We start from the raw sequence: 16,607 nt of genomic DNA on the forward strand, positions 1-16,607 counted from the left end.
TTTAAATTAACCAAGTCTTATAAAATTCCGTTCAGACGTTAAGGCGTGAATGAGGCAAACTTTTAAAACAAACAATTAAAAATCACTAACCTAGTTTTCTGTCTACTGCCTACGCCTTAAGTACGATAGCATAAATATTAATAGGCCATATCCTTTTCTAGATTACTATCTATCAGCTAACTAAATTTCATCAAAATCCGTTGAGCCGTTTAGGCATGATAGACAAAACTCCCAGCAAAAACCATAAAAAAATCACTAACTCAATTCAGTTTTCTGCCTACTTCCTACCCCCTAAGTACGATGACGTGATCAATTTGATCGTACAACCGTTTGTAGATAACCAACTATTACCTTAATAAATTTCATTAAAATCCGTTCAGCCGTTTAGACGTGAAAGAGCAAAAGTCCCAACAAAAACGACTACAAATCACTAAATCAATTTAGTTATCTGCCAACTGCCTACCCCCTAAGAACGATGGCGTGATTATTTATAGCCCATGACCATTTCTAGGTTATCATCTATCACCATACCAAATTTCATCAAAATCCGTTGAGCCGTTTAGGCGTGAAAGAGTAACAGACAGACAGACAGACAGACAGACAGACAGACAGACAGAGTTACTTTCGCATTTATAATATTAGTATGGACTAGCTTTTGCCCGCGACTTCGTCCGCGTGGCGTGTTATATAAGAGAGAGATCTTTGTGTGTGTGGGAGTGCATACTTATGCAGTTTAGATTTTTTCATAAGTACATTTTTTTTTTTCCCAATAACTCCCATTTTTCAAAATACAGCCAAAAATAAACTTTATATTTACTAAGGTATGCATGCATGCTAGATTGAATCAATTGATTGAATTGTTTTTTTTTAATTGATTGTTCATTGAGTTTTAATTTTAATACACACTTCCTCTCTTCCCTTCAACGTTGCTGTGCCCTACAGGGTCCATGTTTTAGTTCCTATGCCTATGTAACACCCCATTGTACTACATGGAATGCAATAAATAATTTAATTGAATTGAAAATATCTATCTTACGCGGTTTCGATTTTTTCATACAAATGTTTTTTTCCCACTAACTCCCGTTTCCGTGGGAATTTTGCAATATCCTGTTGCAACTAAGCTTTAAGTTAACTAAGGTACCTGCATGCCAAATTTCAAGCGTCTAACTTGAGTGGTTTAGATTTTTCATACATACATACATACATAAACTCACGCCTATTTCCCACCGGGGTAAGCAGAGACTATAGAATTCCATTTGCTTCGATCCTGACACACTTCTCTTGCTTCCTCCACATTCATCAATCGCTTCATACACGCACGCCGGTTCAGAGTAGATCGTATTGAACCTTTTCTAAGGACATCTCCAATTTGGTCATCATAAGTCCTAGATTTTTCATACAAAAGGATTTTCCCGCTAATTCCCGTTCCCGTGGGAATTTCGGGAATTCCTTTCTTAGTACACCTCTACGGTATCTAAGGTACCTGCATGACAAATTTCAAACATCTAACTTGAATGGTTTAGATTTTTCATACAAAAGGATTTTCCCGCTAACTACCGTTCCCGTGAGAATTTTGGGAATTCCTTTCTTAATGCACCTCTACGGTACCTAAGGTACCTGCATGACAAATTTCAAACGTCTAACTTGAGTGGTTTAGATTTTTCATACAAAAGGATTTTCCCGCTAATTCCCGTTCCCGTAAGAATTTCGGAAATTCCTTTCTTAGTACACCTCTACGGTATCTAAGGTACCTGCATGCCAAATTTCAAACGTCTAACTTGAGTGGTTTAGATTTTTCATACAAAAGGATTTTCTTGCTAATTCCCGTTCTCGTGGGAATTTCGGGAATTCCTTTCTTAATGCACCTCTAAGGTACCTAAGGTACCTGCATGACAAATTTCAAACGTCTAACTTGAGTGGTTTAGATTTTTCATACAAAAGGATTTTCTTGCTAATTCCCGTTCTCGTGGGAATTTCGGGAAATCCTTTCTTAGTGCACCTCTACGGTACCTAAGGTACCTGCATGACAAATTTCAAACGTCTAACTTGAGTGGTTTAGATTTTTCATACAAACGGATTTTCTTGCTAATTCCCGTTCTCGTGGGAATTTCGGGAAATCCTTTCTTAGTGCACCTCTACGGTACTTAAGGTATCTGCATGCCAAATTTCAAACGTCTAACTTGAGTGGTTTAGATTTTTCATACAAAAGGATTTTCCCGCTAATTCCCGTTCCCGTAGGAATTTCGGAAATTCCTTTCTTAGTACACCTCTACGGTACCTAAGGTACCTGCATGACAAATTTCAAACGTCTAACTTGAGTGGTTTAGATTTTTCATACAAAAGGATTTTCTTGCTAATTCCCGTTCTCGTGGGAATTTCGGGAATTCCTTTCTTAGTGCACCTCTACGGTACCTATGGTACCTGCATGCCAAATTTCAAACGTCTAACTTGAGTGGTTTAGATTTTTCATACAAAAGGATTTTCCCGCTAATTCCCGTTCCCGTAAGAATTTCGGAAATTCCTTTCTTAGTACACCTCTACGGTATCTAAGGTACCTGCATGCCAAATTTCAAACGTCTAACTTGAGTGGTTTAGATTTTTCATACAAAAGGATTTTCCCGCTAATTCCCGTTCTCGTGGGAATTTCGGGAATTCCTTTCTTAATGCACCTCTAAGGTACCTAAGGTACCTGCATGACAAATTTCAAACGTCTAACTTGAGTGGTTTAGATTTTTCATACAAAAGGATTTTCTTGCTAATTCCCGTTCTCGTGGGAATTTCGGGAAATCCTTTCTTAGTGCACCTCTACGGTACTTAAGGTATCTGCATGCCAAATTTCAAACGTCTAACTTGAGTGGTTTAGATTTTTCATACAAAAGGATTTTCCCGCTAATTCCCGTTCCCGTAGGAATTTCGGAAATTCCTTTCTTAGTACACCTCTACGGTATCTAAGGTACCTGCATGCCAAATTTCAAACGTCTAACTTGAGTGGTTTAGATTTTTCATACAAAAGGATTTTCCCGCTAATTCCCGTTCCCGTAGGATTTTCGGGAATTCCTTTCTTAGTACACCTCTACGGTATCTAAGGTACCTGCATGACAAATTTCAAACATCTAACTTGAATGGTTTAGATTTTTCATACAAAAGGATTTTCCCGCTAATTCCCGTTCTCGTGGGAATTTCGGGAATTCCTTTCTTAATGCACCTCTACGGTACCTAAGGTACCTGCATGACAAATTTCAAACGTCTAACTTGAGTGGTTTAGATTTTTCATACAAAAGGATTTTCTTGCTAATTCCCGTTCTCGTGGGAATTTCGGGAATTCCTTTCTTAGTGCACCTCTACGGTACTTAAGGTATCTGCATGCCAAATTTCAAACGTCTAACTTGAGTGGTTTAGATTTTTCATACAAAAGGATTTTCCGCCTAATTCCCGTTCTCGTAAGAATTTCGGAAATTCCTTTCTTAGTACACCTCTACGGTATCTAAGGTACCTGCATGCCAAATTTCAAACGTCTAACTTGAGTGGTTTAGATTTTTCATACAAAAGGATTTTCCCGCTAATTCCCGTTCCCGTGGGAATTTCGGGAATTCCTTTCTTAGTACACCTCTATGGTATCTAAGGTACCTGTATGACAAATTTCATACATCTAACTTGAATGGTTTAGATTTTTCATACAAAAGGATTTTCCCGCTAATTCCCGTTCTCGTGGGAATTTCGGGAATTCCTTTCTTAATGCACCTCTACGGTACCTAAGGTACCTGCATGACAAATTTCAAACGTCTAACTTGAGTGGTTTAGATTTTTCATACAAAAGGATTTTCTTGCTAATTCCCGTTCTCGTAGGAATTTCGGGAATTCCTTTCTTAGTGCACCTCTACGGTACTTAAGGTATCTGCATGCCAAATTTCAAACGTCTAACTTGAGTGGTTTAGATTTTTCATACAAAAGGATTTTCCCGCTAATTCCCGTTCCCGTAGGAATTTCGGAAATTCCTTTCTTAGTACACCTCTACGGTATCTAAGGTACCTGCTTGCCAAATTTCAAACGTCTAACTTGAGTGGTTTAGATTTTTCATACAAAAGGATTTTCCCGCTAATTCCCGTTCCCGTAGGATTTTCGGGAATTCCTTTCTTAGTGCACCTCTACGGTATCTAAGGTACCTGCATGCCAAATTTCAAACGTCTAACTTGAGTGGTTTAGATTTTTCATACAAAAGAATTTCCCTTCACTACTCTGCTCCTATTGATTGTAGCGTGATGAAAAGTATACTATAACCTGTCCAGGAGTGTGAAGAATAATTGTACCAAGTTTCATTAAAATCCGTCCAGTAGTTTTTGTTTCTATTAGGAACATACAGACAGACAGACAGACAGACAGACAGACAGACAGACAGACAGACAGACAGACAGACAGACAGACAGACAGACAGACAGACAGACAGACAGACAAAAATTTTACTGATTGCATTTTTGGCATCAGTATCGACCACTTATCACCCCCTGATAGTTATTTTGAAAAAATATTTAATGTACAGAATTGACCTCTCTACAGATTTATTATAAGTATAGATGAATAAACATAATTGTATTGTCACCAAAATCCAAAATTTCAGAATTATCGGTTGACAGGAAGAGGGTGAAATTTGAATTACTAAATTTGACCCAAGAATAAATAAAACAAACGGGGTGAGCTAAATATAAAACCGTTTAAAAAAAGGGTGCGCTGGATGTTTACGACAGATCACGACGACGACGGTAACAACGAATCACGAGGCGTGGTGCGCATAACCTCACACGACGTACAACGAGGGAATGTGGATCGCTGCGACGACGAAATATACGAAGATAGTTTTTACGACGCAAATCACGACGAAAAGATGTCCGAGGAGAAAAACATGACTATGCAGACTATTGAGTCAGTACCGAAATTTACCGGTGAGGATATGACATACTCGTCGGTAAAATGGGCGCAAGACCTCGACGACAGTGCAGAGATATTCGGCTGGACAGCTCAACAAAAATTGGTCATAGCGAGAAGATCACTTGCAAGCACGGCAGAGTTATGGTTGAGGACGGAACGTGCATTCAAAACTTACGACGATCTCAAAACTGCTGTTCTCAAGGAATTTCCCGATGTCATAAATACGAAACAAATGCACGAGATAATGAGTTCGCGTAAGAAACGCCCAAATGAAACATTTTACCAGTACATGTTATCAATGAAGGAGCTGGGAAAAAGGGCGAAGTTTCCGGACTACGTGGCCATACAATATATCATCGACGGAATTTCAGACTACGAATCTAACAAGTTACTATTTTACGGTGTTACGACATACTCGGTACTTAAAGAAAAATTAGCATTGTACGAACAATTTACGGAAAAATCGAAGAAACAGCAAGCATTTTTACGGCGTGGTAATGTAGTTAGAAATATAAAGACGACTACTGTTAATAAACAAGAAGGTACATTTCTATTTCTATTTCTATTTCTATTTCAACCACGATGTTACTACTGTGGAGAAAAAGGGCATTTAGCGACGTCATGTCCGAAGGATTGTAGTGTTTTCGGTGCAATTCATACGGCCATATTGGTGCAGAATGCAAGAATCCATTATCAAACTCACGGGGTTCACACGATGGCGCGAAGTTAGAACACAAATCTATGTTCGTTCAATCGCCGGATCACTCGCAAGAGGGCGCTGCATACGAGAGCGGAACGATGAAAGAGATATCGAGCGCGATCAGGGCGAATGAGTTAGCGATCGGAACGTTCGGAGCGAGTGAACACACGAACGCAGTCGGAACGAGTGAACAACGGAGCATTTTGAGTGTAAACAAAGGAGAAAATTATAACAAGTGCGTAAAAAATGCAAAAATATGTGGATTTTCCGTTGAATGTTTAATTGATACCGGCAGTGACTTAAATTTAATTACTTACGAGTTATTTTCTAAATTTCGTATGATTGACCAGTCTATATCATGGCACCAACAGATTCTAGCGTTGTTGTGATACTACTACGTATCTCAGCCGATGGTGATACTTTGAGAATGGTTTATTTTGCTCTTGCTCAATCAATCCTCTCATACTGCATAAGTGTCTGGGGCAGTGCTCCCAAAACCACTCTCCTACCGCTGGAGCGTGCGCAGAGGGCTGTTCTCAAAGTAATGAACAGGAGACCATTTAGGCATCCCACTGAATTGTTGTACTCTGAATGTCGTCTACTGACTGTCCGTCAACTTTACATCTTACAAGTTTTACTTCGCACACATGTGTCTCTGGCTTATGACCCAAATATATTCTCTCTGTATAGGAGGAAAGATCTTATATTTAAAATTGATAACCATAGGACTGCCCTCGCCTCAAGACAGTCGTACATTTTAGGCCCCAGATTGTACAACAAAATAAGTGGGTCTCTGACCCTACACCCCCTTACGAGATATAATTGTAAACAAGTCCTTACACAGTGGCTACTGACATTAAATTTTGACCAAACTGAGGAGCTTCTGATGGTTACTGTTTAACAAAATTTAACAAAATTTACACACACACACACACACACATACACACATACACAAACACACACACACACATACACTCACACACACACACACACACACACATACTCACGTGGTAGTGGAAGCTGCTGATACAACAGTTTCCGATCCCAAGACCTTGATCGTAGGGCTACACACGTACACACTTACACACTCACACATATACTTACATGTTCACACACCCACATAAAACCTCATACACATTCACCACATAATTAGCTTATATTTTATTTAATTTTTTCTTCTTTTCTATTTTATTTTTCTTGTATAAAATGTTGTTTCTCGTTTAAAGTTTATAATAAATGTAACAAAGATAATAATATTTACCCATTAAACATTTACCAATGTAAAAAATCAGTAGCTGAATGGTTACAGAATTTTAATTATGACGAAACAGAGAATCTTTTAGACATAATTAAATAGAAGTGAGACGCACACACGCACGCATACACGCACACACACACACACACACACACACACATACGCACATACGCACACACGCACGCACACACACACACATACACATACAAGCATTTATAAATTTGATATTTTCTTTTTAAGAAATATTTTATGATTTAGTCTAACAATTTAAAAAAAAAAAAAAAACTTAACTTAATTTTTCTTATTTTTTTTTATATTTTGTTATTTTTTTCTTGACCATGACTTTTTGGGGGTGGAGGCCTGGAGTCCTAAAACACAGGGTATCCTAGTTTAGGCTCCAGCCTCTACAAATATTGTATTTTTGTATGTAATTATGTATCCATGTGTTTTATAATTTGTAGAGGAAATAAAGATTTTACTTACTTACTTACTTACTTACTAAAGTATTAGCTCGCTGTATAAGCATATCATCTATTCCGTAATGTCCGAAGCCCTTGAATGCCCTTGTAATGTCCGAAGGTTGGGGCCTGGTGATCTGTAACACAGGCTTACGCCTATCACAGACACCAGTCTCTCGCCTGCTTTATTAATCTGTACCCGTATTCATTGGATATTGTACTCAAGTTCTAAGCTAGTGAGAGAAATAAACATTATTTTTTTATTTTTATTTATTTATTTATTTAAGTTAACTATGGTACCTACATGCCAAATTTCAAGCGTCTAACTTAAGCGGTTTAGAATTTTTATACAAAAGGGTTTTCCCGCTAATTCCTGTTCCCGTGGGAATTTCGAGAATTCCTTTCTTAGGGCACCTCTACGGTACCTAAGCTACGTCCCTTCCTAATTTCAAGTGTCTACGTTTAGCCGTTTAGGCTGTGCGTTGATATGTCAGTCATTCAGTCAGTCAGTTTCTCCTTTTATATATTTAGATATTTCCGTCATACATGATTTCTATGTAACTTTAACCATTAAGGCTGCTCACGCGACGGAAGCTTAAAAAATGGAGTAACTTCTCCCGTTTTCCCAAAATTTCCCTTCACTACTCTGCTCCTATTGATTGTAGCGTGATGAAAAGTATACTATAACCTGCCCAGGAGTATGAAGAATAATTGTACCTAGTTTTATTAAAATCCATCCAGTAGTTTTTGTTTCTATAAGAAACATACAGACAGACAGACAGTCAGACAGACAAAAATTTTACTGATTGCATTTTTGGCATCAGTATCGATCACTTATCACCTCCTGATAGTTATTTTGAAAATATATTTAATGTACAGAATTGATCTCTCTACAGATTTATTATAAGTATAGAAGAAGACTAGCTGGTACCCGCGACTTCGTCTGCATAATTTTAATTTGAAAATTAAGGATTATAATTAAAGGAACGGTATAGATTTGGGTATTATTTATTTATTATTTGAGAATTGTGAATGCCGAACTGAATGCAGCCCGCGAGATCACTGCGACCTTGTCAGATATATTGTGACCTAAATCCATACATTTAAAAATTGTCCTCTAGACCGATCCGTTCGAAGAGATACAACGTCTTTTTGGGAGAAAGTTGCGTGACTTCCTGGGTTCCATTATGTAATCCCCAAGTGTACGGCTTCTACTATGTATGAGAGTCTCACAGCTGCACAGCAGATGTAGTGGCATCTCATCTTCCCCTAAGCAGAATCTGCATAAAGGAGACTCGCTCAGCTCCATTCTGTGTATGTGCTTATTAAGTCTGCAATGCCCCGTGAGGGCCCTTATTAAAATCCTAACCTGCCCCCTAGTGAGAGTAAGGATTTCTGATGAGAATTTCTTAGAAAAAGGTCTAATCAGCTGCTTCGAATGTTTCAGGCCAACTGAGTTGGGCCAAAATTCCTTGGATTCATTTTCTAGTCGCACCCCCAGATGATATCTAGAGGTGAGAGGCGAGATCCCGCAGACGGGTTCGGGTCCGATTAGACTTGTTCCCGATCCCTCGCTCGCAAGTTCGTCAGCGATTTCGTTGCCTTTAACGTTAGAGTGCCCTGGGACCCAATCAAATGTTACCGAGTTTGAGGCCCCCAACTTATTCAGACGATCTATACGCTCTAGAATGAGTAATGGGTCTACTTCAGTCGTCGCCACTGCCTTAAGAGCAGCTTGGTTGTCCGACAGTATGAGAATGTTACTGTTTGTGTTTCCCAAATATTGGTGCACACAATCAATGATGGCAAACATCTCGGCCTGAAAAACTGTGGCGTGTGCCCCCATGTTGGTTACCCTCTTTCGCTTGGGGCACTCTCCATATACACCCGCCCCTGAAAGCCCGTCTCGCTTAGAGGCGTCGGTAAACCACACCCGATCCGCACTGGGAAAGGGCGAGGGTACAGTTCTAGACCACTCCTCTCTCTCTGGTATTACCACCTTGAAGTATCTCACAAAGTTATGAGTCCCGACCATGACGTCTGAGGGCATCGCCATAACCGGGTCAGTCATAAGGTCCTCTTTGAGCTTTCTCATGACAGTTGATCCCCATGTCGTCTTACCCCTTTCCTTAGCTCGGAGCATAGCGATTCTAGCTTCCCCGATTATGTACAGATGGAGTGGAGGCAGGTTTAGTGCCGCCTCCATTGCCAAAGTTGGTGTGGACGACATAGCTCACGTTATTATCATGCAAGCCATTCTTTGGACGCTGGTTAGGTCCGTAATGTAGGTCCCAATAGATGCCTTTTTGAACCACACACACACACAGCACAGCCGAACGCAAAATATCCCTACAAACTTTCAACCCCTATTTTAACCTCTTCATTCCTTTTTTTCGCAATAAAAGGTCAATGTTCTTTCTCAGGGTCTAAAGATTGTCTGTGCCAAATTTCATCAAAATCGGTTGAGAGGTTTAAGCGGGAAAGCGTAACAGACAGACAGACAGACAGACAGATTTACTTTCGCATATATAATATTAGTAGGGATTCCTAAATTATGGCGCCTACCTACCTACCATCTAAGTTAGAAAAGTGATCAAATACTAACTGGAAGTCTTAGTAACATTTAGTTTAAACTAGCTTTTGCCCGCGACTTCGTCCGCGTGGCGTGTTATATAAGAGAGAGATCTTTGTGTGTGTGGGAGTGCATACTTATGCAGTTTAGATTTTTTCATAAGTACATTTTTTTTTTCCCAATAACTCCCATTTTTCAAAATACAGCCAAAAATAAACTTTATATTTACTAAGGTATGCATGCATGCTAGATTGAATCAATTGATTGAATTGTTTTTTTTTTAATTGATTGTTCATTGAGTTTTAATTTTAATACACACTTCCTCTCTTCCCTTCAACGTTGCTGTGCCCTACAGGGTCCATGTTTTAGTTCCTATGCCTATGTAACACCCCATTGTACTACATGGAATGCAATAAATAATTTAATTGAATTGAAAATATCTGTCTTACGCGGTTTCGATTTTTTCATACAAATGTTTTTTTCCCACTAACTCCCGTTTCCGTGGGAATTTTGCAATATCCTGTTGCAACTAAGCTTTAAGTTAACTAAGGTACCTGCATGCCAAATTTCAAGCGTCTAACTTGAGTGGTTTAGATTTTTCATACATACATACATACATAAACTCACGCCTATTTCCCACCGGGGTAAGCAGAGACTATAGAATTCCATTTGCTTCGATCCTGACACACTTCTCTTGCTTCCTCCACATTCATCAATCGCTTCATACACGCACGCCGGTTCAGAGTAGATCGTATTGAACCTTTTCTAAGGACATCTCCAATTTGGTCATCATAAGTCCTAGATTTTTCATACAAAAGGATTTTCCCGCTAATTCCCGTTCCCGTGGGAATTTCGGGAATTCCTTTCTTAGTACACCTCTACGGTATCTAAGGTACCTGCATGACAAATTTCAAACATCTAACTTGAATGGTTTAGATTTTTCATACAAAAGGATTTTCCCGCTAACTACCGTTCCCGTGAGAATTTTGGGAATTCCTTTCTTAATGCACCTCTACGGTACCTAAGGTACCTGCATGACAAATTTCAAACGTCTAACTTGAGTGGTTTAGATTTTTCATACAAAAGGATTTTCCCGCTAATTCCCGTTCCCGTAAGAATTTCGGAAATTCCTTTCTTAGTACACCTCTACGGTATCTAAGGTACCAGCATGCCAAATTTCAAACGTCTAACTTGAGTGGTTTAGATTTTTCATACAAAAGGATTTTCTTGCTAATTCCCGTTCTCGTGGGAATTTCGGGAATTCCTTTCTTAATGCACCTCTAAGGTACCTAAGGTACCTGCATGACAAATTTCAAACGTCTAACTTGAGTGGTTTAGATTTTTCATACAAAAGGATTTTCTTGCTAATTCCCGTTCTCGTGGGAATTTCGGGAAATCCTTTCTTAGTGCACCTCTACGGTACCTAAGGTACCTGCATGACAAATTTCAAACGTCTAACTTGAGTGGTTTAGATTTTTCATACAAAAGGATTTTCTTGCTAATTCCCGTTCTCGTGAAAATTTCGGGAAATCCTTTCTTAGTGCACCTCTACGGTACTTAAGGTATCTGCATGCCAAATTTCAAACGTCTAACTTGAGTGGTTTAGATTTTTCATACAAAAGGATTTTCCCGCTAATTCCCGTTCCCGTAGGAATTTCGGAAATTCCTTTCTTAGTACACCTCTACGGTACCTAAGGTACCTGCATGACAAATTTCAAACGTCTAACTTGAGTGGTTTAGATTTTTCATACAAAAGGATTTTCTTGCTAATTCCCGTTCTCGTGGGAATTTCGGGAATTCCTTTCTTAGTGCACCTCTACGGTACCTATGGTACCTGCATGCCAAATTTCAAACGTCTAACTTGAGTGGTTTAGATTTTTCATACAAAAGGATTTTCCCGCTAATTCCCGTTCCCGTAAGAATTTCGGAAATTCCTTTCTTAGTACACCTCTACGGTATCTAAGGTACCTGCATGCCAAATTTCAAACGTCTAACTTGAGTGGTTTAGATTTTTCATACAAAAGGATTTTCCCGCTAATTCCCGTTCTCGTGGGAATTTCGGGAATTCCTTTCTTAATGCACCTCTAAGGTACCTAAGGTACCTGCATGACAAATTTCAAACGTCTAACTTGAGTGGTTTAGATTTTTCATACAAAAGGATTTTCTTGCTAATTCCCGTTCTCGTGGGAATTTCGGGAAATCCTTTCTTAGTGCACCTCTACGGTACTTAAGGTATCTGCATGCCAAATTTCAAACGTCTAACTTGAGTGGTTTAGATTTTTCATACAAAAGGATTTTCCCGCTAATTCCCGTTCCCGTAGGAATTTCGGAAATTCCTTTCTTAGTACACCTCTACGGTATCTAAGGTATCTGCATGCCAAATTTCAAACGTCTAACTTGAGTGGTTTAGATTTTTCATACAAAAGGATTTTCCCGCTAATTCCCGTTCCCGTAGGATTTTCGGGAATTCCTTTCTTAGTACACCTCTACGGTATCTAAGGTACCTGCATGACAAATTTCAAACATCTAACTTGAATGGTTTAGATTTTTCATACAAAAGGATTTTCCCGCTAATTCCCGTTCTCGTGGGAATTTCGGGAATTCCTTTCTTAATGCACCTCTACGGTACCTAAGGTACCTGCATGACAAATTTCAAACGTCTAACTTGAGTGGTTTAGATTTTTCATACAAAAGGATTTTCTTGCTAATTCCCGTTCTCGTGGGAATTTCGGGAATTCCTTTCTTAGTGCACCTCTACGGTACTTAAGGTATCTGCATGCCAAATTTCAAACGTCTAACTTGAGTGGTTTAGATTTTTCATACAAAAGGATTTTCCCGCTAATTCCCGTTCCCGTAGGAATTTCGGAAATTCCTTTCTTAGTACACCTCTACGGTATCTAAGGTACCTGCTTGCCAAATTTCAAACGTCTAACTTGAGTGGTTTAGATTTTTCATACAAAAGGATTTTCCCGCTAATTCCCGTTCCCGTAGGATTTTCGGGAATTCCTTTCTTAGTGCACCTCTACGGTATCTAAGGTACCTGCATGCCAAATTTCAAACGTCTAACTTGAGTGGTTTAGATTTTTCATACAAAAGAATTTCCCTTCACTACTCTGCTCCTATTGATTGTAGCGTGATGAAAAGTATACTATAACCTGTCCAGGAGTGTGAAGAATAATTGTACCAAGTTTCATTAAAATCCGTCCAGTAGTTTTTGTTTCTATAAGGAACATACAGACAGACAGACAGACAGACAGACAGACAGACAGACAGACAGACAAAAATTTTACTGATTGCATTTTTGGCATCAGTATCGACCACTTATCACCCCCTGATAGTTATTTTGAAAAAATATTTAATGTACAGAATTGACCTCTCTACAGATTTATTATAAGTATAGAAAAAAACATCAAAATCATTTCAGTAGCTATGGCGTCATGCGCTTCTTGACACGATCACGCTAGATTTCCTCGGGAATGAGGCATTTTCCCGCCGTAAAAAGTAGCCTGTGTCCGTGCCTAGGATCCTATCTTTAAATAAACCAAGTCTTATTGTCTAATATTATTATTTTGTTCCAATCAACAGACACTAGATGTCGCTAGTGGTATTTTAAAACGCGATATCGATGGTTTGTTCGTAATGGCACAAGAGGTCTAAGAATGAAAAATAAAAGGGGCCGATGGTTCCTCCACTTGGGGCTTCGCCTTCTTCCCCCCCCTGGGAGGGGCGGCGACCGCTTGGTTCGGCGTCGGTGTCGGCTGCGGCTCGACAGTGATGGAGGCTGCAGGGGCAGGCTTTGCCCTCGCGCGGATGCGCTTCGGCCTGCGCGGCTTGGGCCCGTCTGGGCCGTTCGCCGCGGCCATAAGCGAGCTCCGCGCGGTCGGCTCGCTGTTGGGGTCCACTGTTGAGGGTGGAGGTGGCAGTGGGGCTCTTCTTGCGGTGGTCATAGGCGCGGTTCCCGCCTTCGTGTTCCGCAGCTCGCGCAACTTGACCGGGCAAGAAGGGCTGTTGGCCGGGTGTCCCCCCCCGCAGTTACAGCAGGTGGCTGGAACCTCCCGGGGCCGCAGGCAGTCTTTGGCCGCATGGCTATCGCCACAGCGAACACAGGCCATCGGGCGATGGCAATTGTGGCTGCTGTGGCGAAACTGTTGGCAGCGGTGGCATTGGGAGGGCCCCTTGCGTCCTCTCCATGCCTCAACTTTCACACCGGGCATGCACAGCAGCTCGGTGGTCTCATAGATGGTGTGGAAGTCTTTGGTCCTCTTGATCTCCACAAAGAAGATGCAGCCTCTTTTGCCCTGGATGGGCCGAACGTATTCCGGGAAGAAGCCGCGGTTGCGCAGCTCCTCCTCCAGGTCGGTGGGGTTGGTGTCCGTGGGCAATCCGAGAATCGCCAGCTTCAGCGAGCGCTCCGCCGGGGGGGCGTACGCGAACCAGGAAAGTCCCGTAGCTCTCTCCAGGGTGGTGAGGTACCGCTGGTAGAGCCGGAACTCTTCCTCGGTCCTCGCCAGGAAGCGTACGCCCTTCCCGTACGGGCGCGCGTTGGGGACATGGCCGAGCACCTCCCGCAGCTGGCGGAAGTGGTGCGGCCAGTTCGGCAGCTGGTCCACCACTATTGGTGGTATTTTCCTGCTCGCGGGGGCGAGCGGTGGCTGCTGGGCGGTCTTCTTCGGCGGCGATGGCGTGGGCGCCGTCCGGATCCACCCCCGGCCTCCCACCAGCGGGTCTCACCGGGGAGGGTGTGATAACGCGTGCTCTGCCAGGCGGACCGCCAAACCTCGCACGCAAGCAGCCCCAACGCCGCTTCATCGCGCCTCAGCCGTAACGGGGTGAGCATGGCTCCCCCAACAGCTGGAGTCGCGAAACGCAGGGCGCGCGTATTCGTGCGCTCCTACTTTGACACCGCGCTCGCTGTTGCCACCACTGCAGCAGCGTCCAGAAGACCCCCTTCGCCCCCGCCATGCCTAACTGGCGCAACCCGCCGACCACCCTCTTTCCCGCTGCCCCTGCCCAAACTTCCGGGAGCAGGAGCCGCGGTAAAGAGAACCACGACGCCACCTGAGCGCCGTCCACCGCAGCCCGCGACGAGGATCACGCCGCCCACTGCACTCTCCATGCCCTTGCTGGACATGGAGACAACGCCGCCGCGATCATACGCGGCGGTGTTGAACACCAATCCGGCTTCGCCGCCGCACGCGCCGCCGCGCCCGTCCCTCCGGACGACGCCCACGCCATCGCCGCCGTCAAAGAAGACCACCCAGCAGCCGCCGCTCGCCCCAGCGAGCAGGAAAATCCCGCCCATAGTGGTGGACCAGCTGCCGAACTGGCCGCACCACTTCCGCCAGCTGCGGGAGATGCTGGGCCACGTTCCGAACGCGCGCCCCTACGGGAAGGGCGTACGCTTCCTGGCGAGGACCGAGGAAGAGTTCCGGCTCTACCAGCGGTACCTCACCACCCTGGAGAGAGCTACGGGACTGTCCTGGTTCGCGTACGCCCCCCCGGCGGAGCGCTCGCTGAAGCTGGCGATCCTCGGCCTGCCCGTGGATACGAGCCCCACCGAACTGGAGGAGGAACTGCGCAACCGCGGTTTCTTCCCAGAATACGTCCGCCCCATCCAGGGCAAAAGAGGGTGCATCTTTTTCGTCGAGATCAAGAGGACCCACGGCTTCCACACCATCTATGAGACCACCGAGCTGCTGTGTATGCCCGGTGTGAAAATCGAGGCATGGAGAGGACGTAAGGGGCCCTCCCAATGCCACCGCTGCCAACAGTTTCGCCACAGCAGCCACAACTGTCACCGCCCGGTGGCGTGTGTCCGCTGTGGCGAAAGCCACGCGGCCAGGGACTGCCAGCGGCCCCGGGAGGTTCCAGCCACCTGCTGTAACTGCGGGGGGGGACACCCGGCCAACAGCCCTTCTTGCCCGGTCAAGTTGCGCGAGCTGCGGAACACGAAGGCGGGAACCGCGCCTATGACCACCGCAAGAAGAGCCCCACTACCACCTCCACCCTCAACAGTGGACCCCAACAGCGAGCCGACCGCGCGGAGCTCGCTTATGGCCGCGGCGAACGGCCCAGACGGGCCCAAGCCGCGCAGGCCGAAGCGCATCCGCGCGAGGGCAAAGCCTGCCCCTGCAGCCTCCATCACTGTCGAGCCGCAGCCGACACCGACGCCGAACCAAGCGGTCGCCGCCCCCCCCGGGGGGGGGAAGAAGGCGAAGCCCCTAGCGGAAGTACCACCGGCTCCATCCAGCGAAAAACTGGAAGTGTTGGAGCAGACGATTCAGCTGCTCCACAACGTCCTCGCTGCCATCCGCTCACGGACTGACCCGGTGCCCATCATAGTGGGAGGCCTGGCATCACTGCTGGGCCAACTCACCGGTGGGCACTGACCCTCTCGGACATCGGACTGGACCGGGGCTGCCCACATCCACTACTCCCCGTCGAGTAGTTAGGATTGTGGCCACCCCCCGGGGGATGAGTTGACGCTTCCAGTGGCAGTGGAAGCAGTCCTCTCCCCACCTCCAGCCGACTTGACACCAGCTGCCCCGGCGACGGAGCAGCTCACCGGACACGACACCACCGCCAGCTGACGGGCGCTCACTGGGCCTCCCCCAACGGGGAACCACCCGGTGGGCTCGACCTCGCTGGCGGCACCACGGACGTAACATCGGACTCACGGAGGGGCGTTCTCGCCCGCCG

General features: G+C 44.1%; 1 long non-coding RNA gene across 1 annotated transcript; it reads right to left on the reverse strand.

Moving 5' to 3' along the window:
- Positions 1-1,075: 1,075 nt before the first annotated feature.
- LOC126381165 (uncharacterized) lies at positions 1,076-13,176 on the reverse strand. The gene is made up of 3 exons (XR_007568707.1): positions 13,093-13,176; positions 7,637-8,053; positions 1,076-1,141 (listed from the first exon to the last, which is right to left on the reverse strand). It is a non-coding gene; the product is annotated as an uncharacterized LOC126381165 (long non-coding RNA).
- Between the last annotated feature and the right edge of the window lie 3,431 nt (positions 13,177-16,607).

Source organism: Pectinophora gossypiella, unplaced genomic scaffold (assembly GCF_024362695.1).
Source record: "Pectinophora gossypiella unplaced genomic scaffold, ilPecGoss1.1 Pgos_38, whole genome shotgun sequence".
Classification (NCBI taxonomy): domain Eukaryota; kingdom Metazoa; phylum Arthropoda; class Insecta; order Lepidoptera; family Gelechiidae; genus Pectinophora; species Pectinophora gossypiella.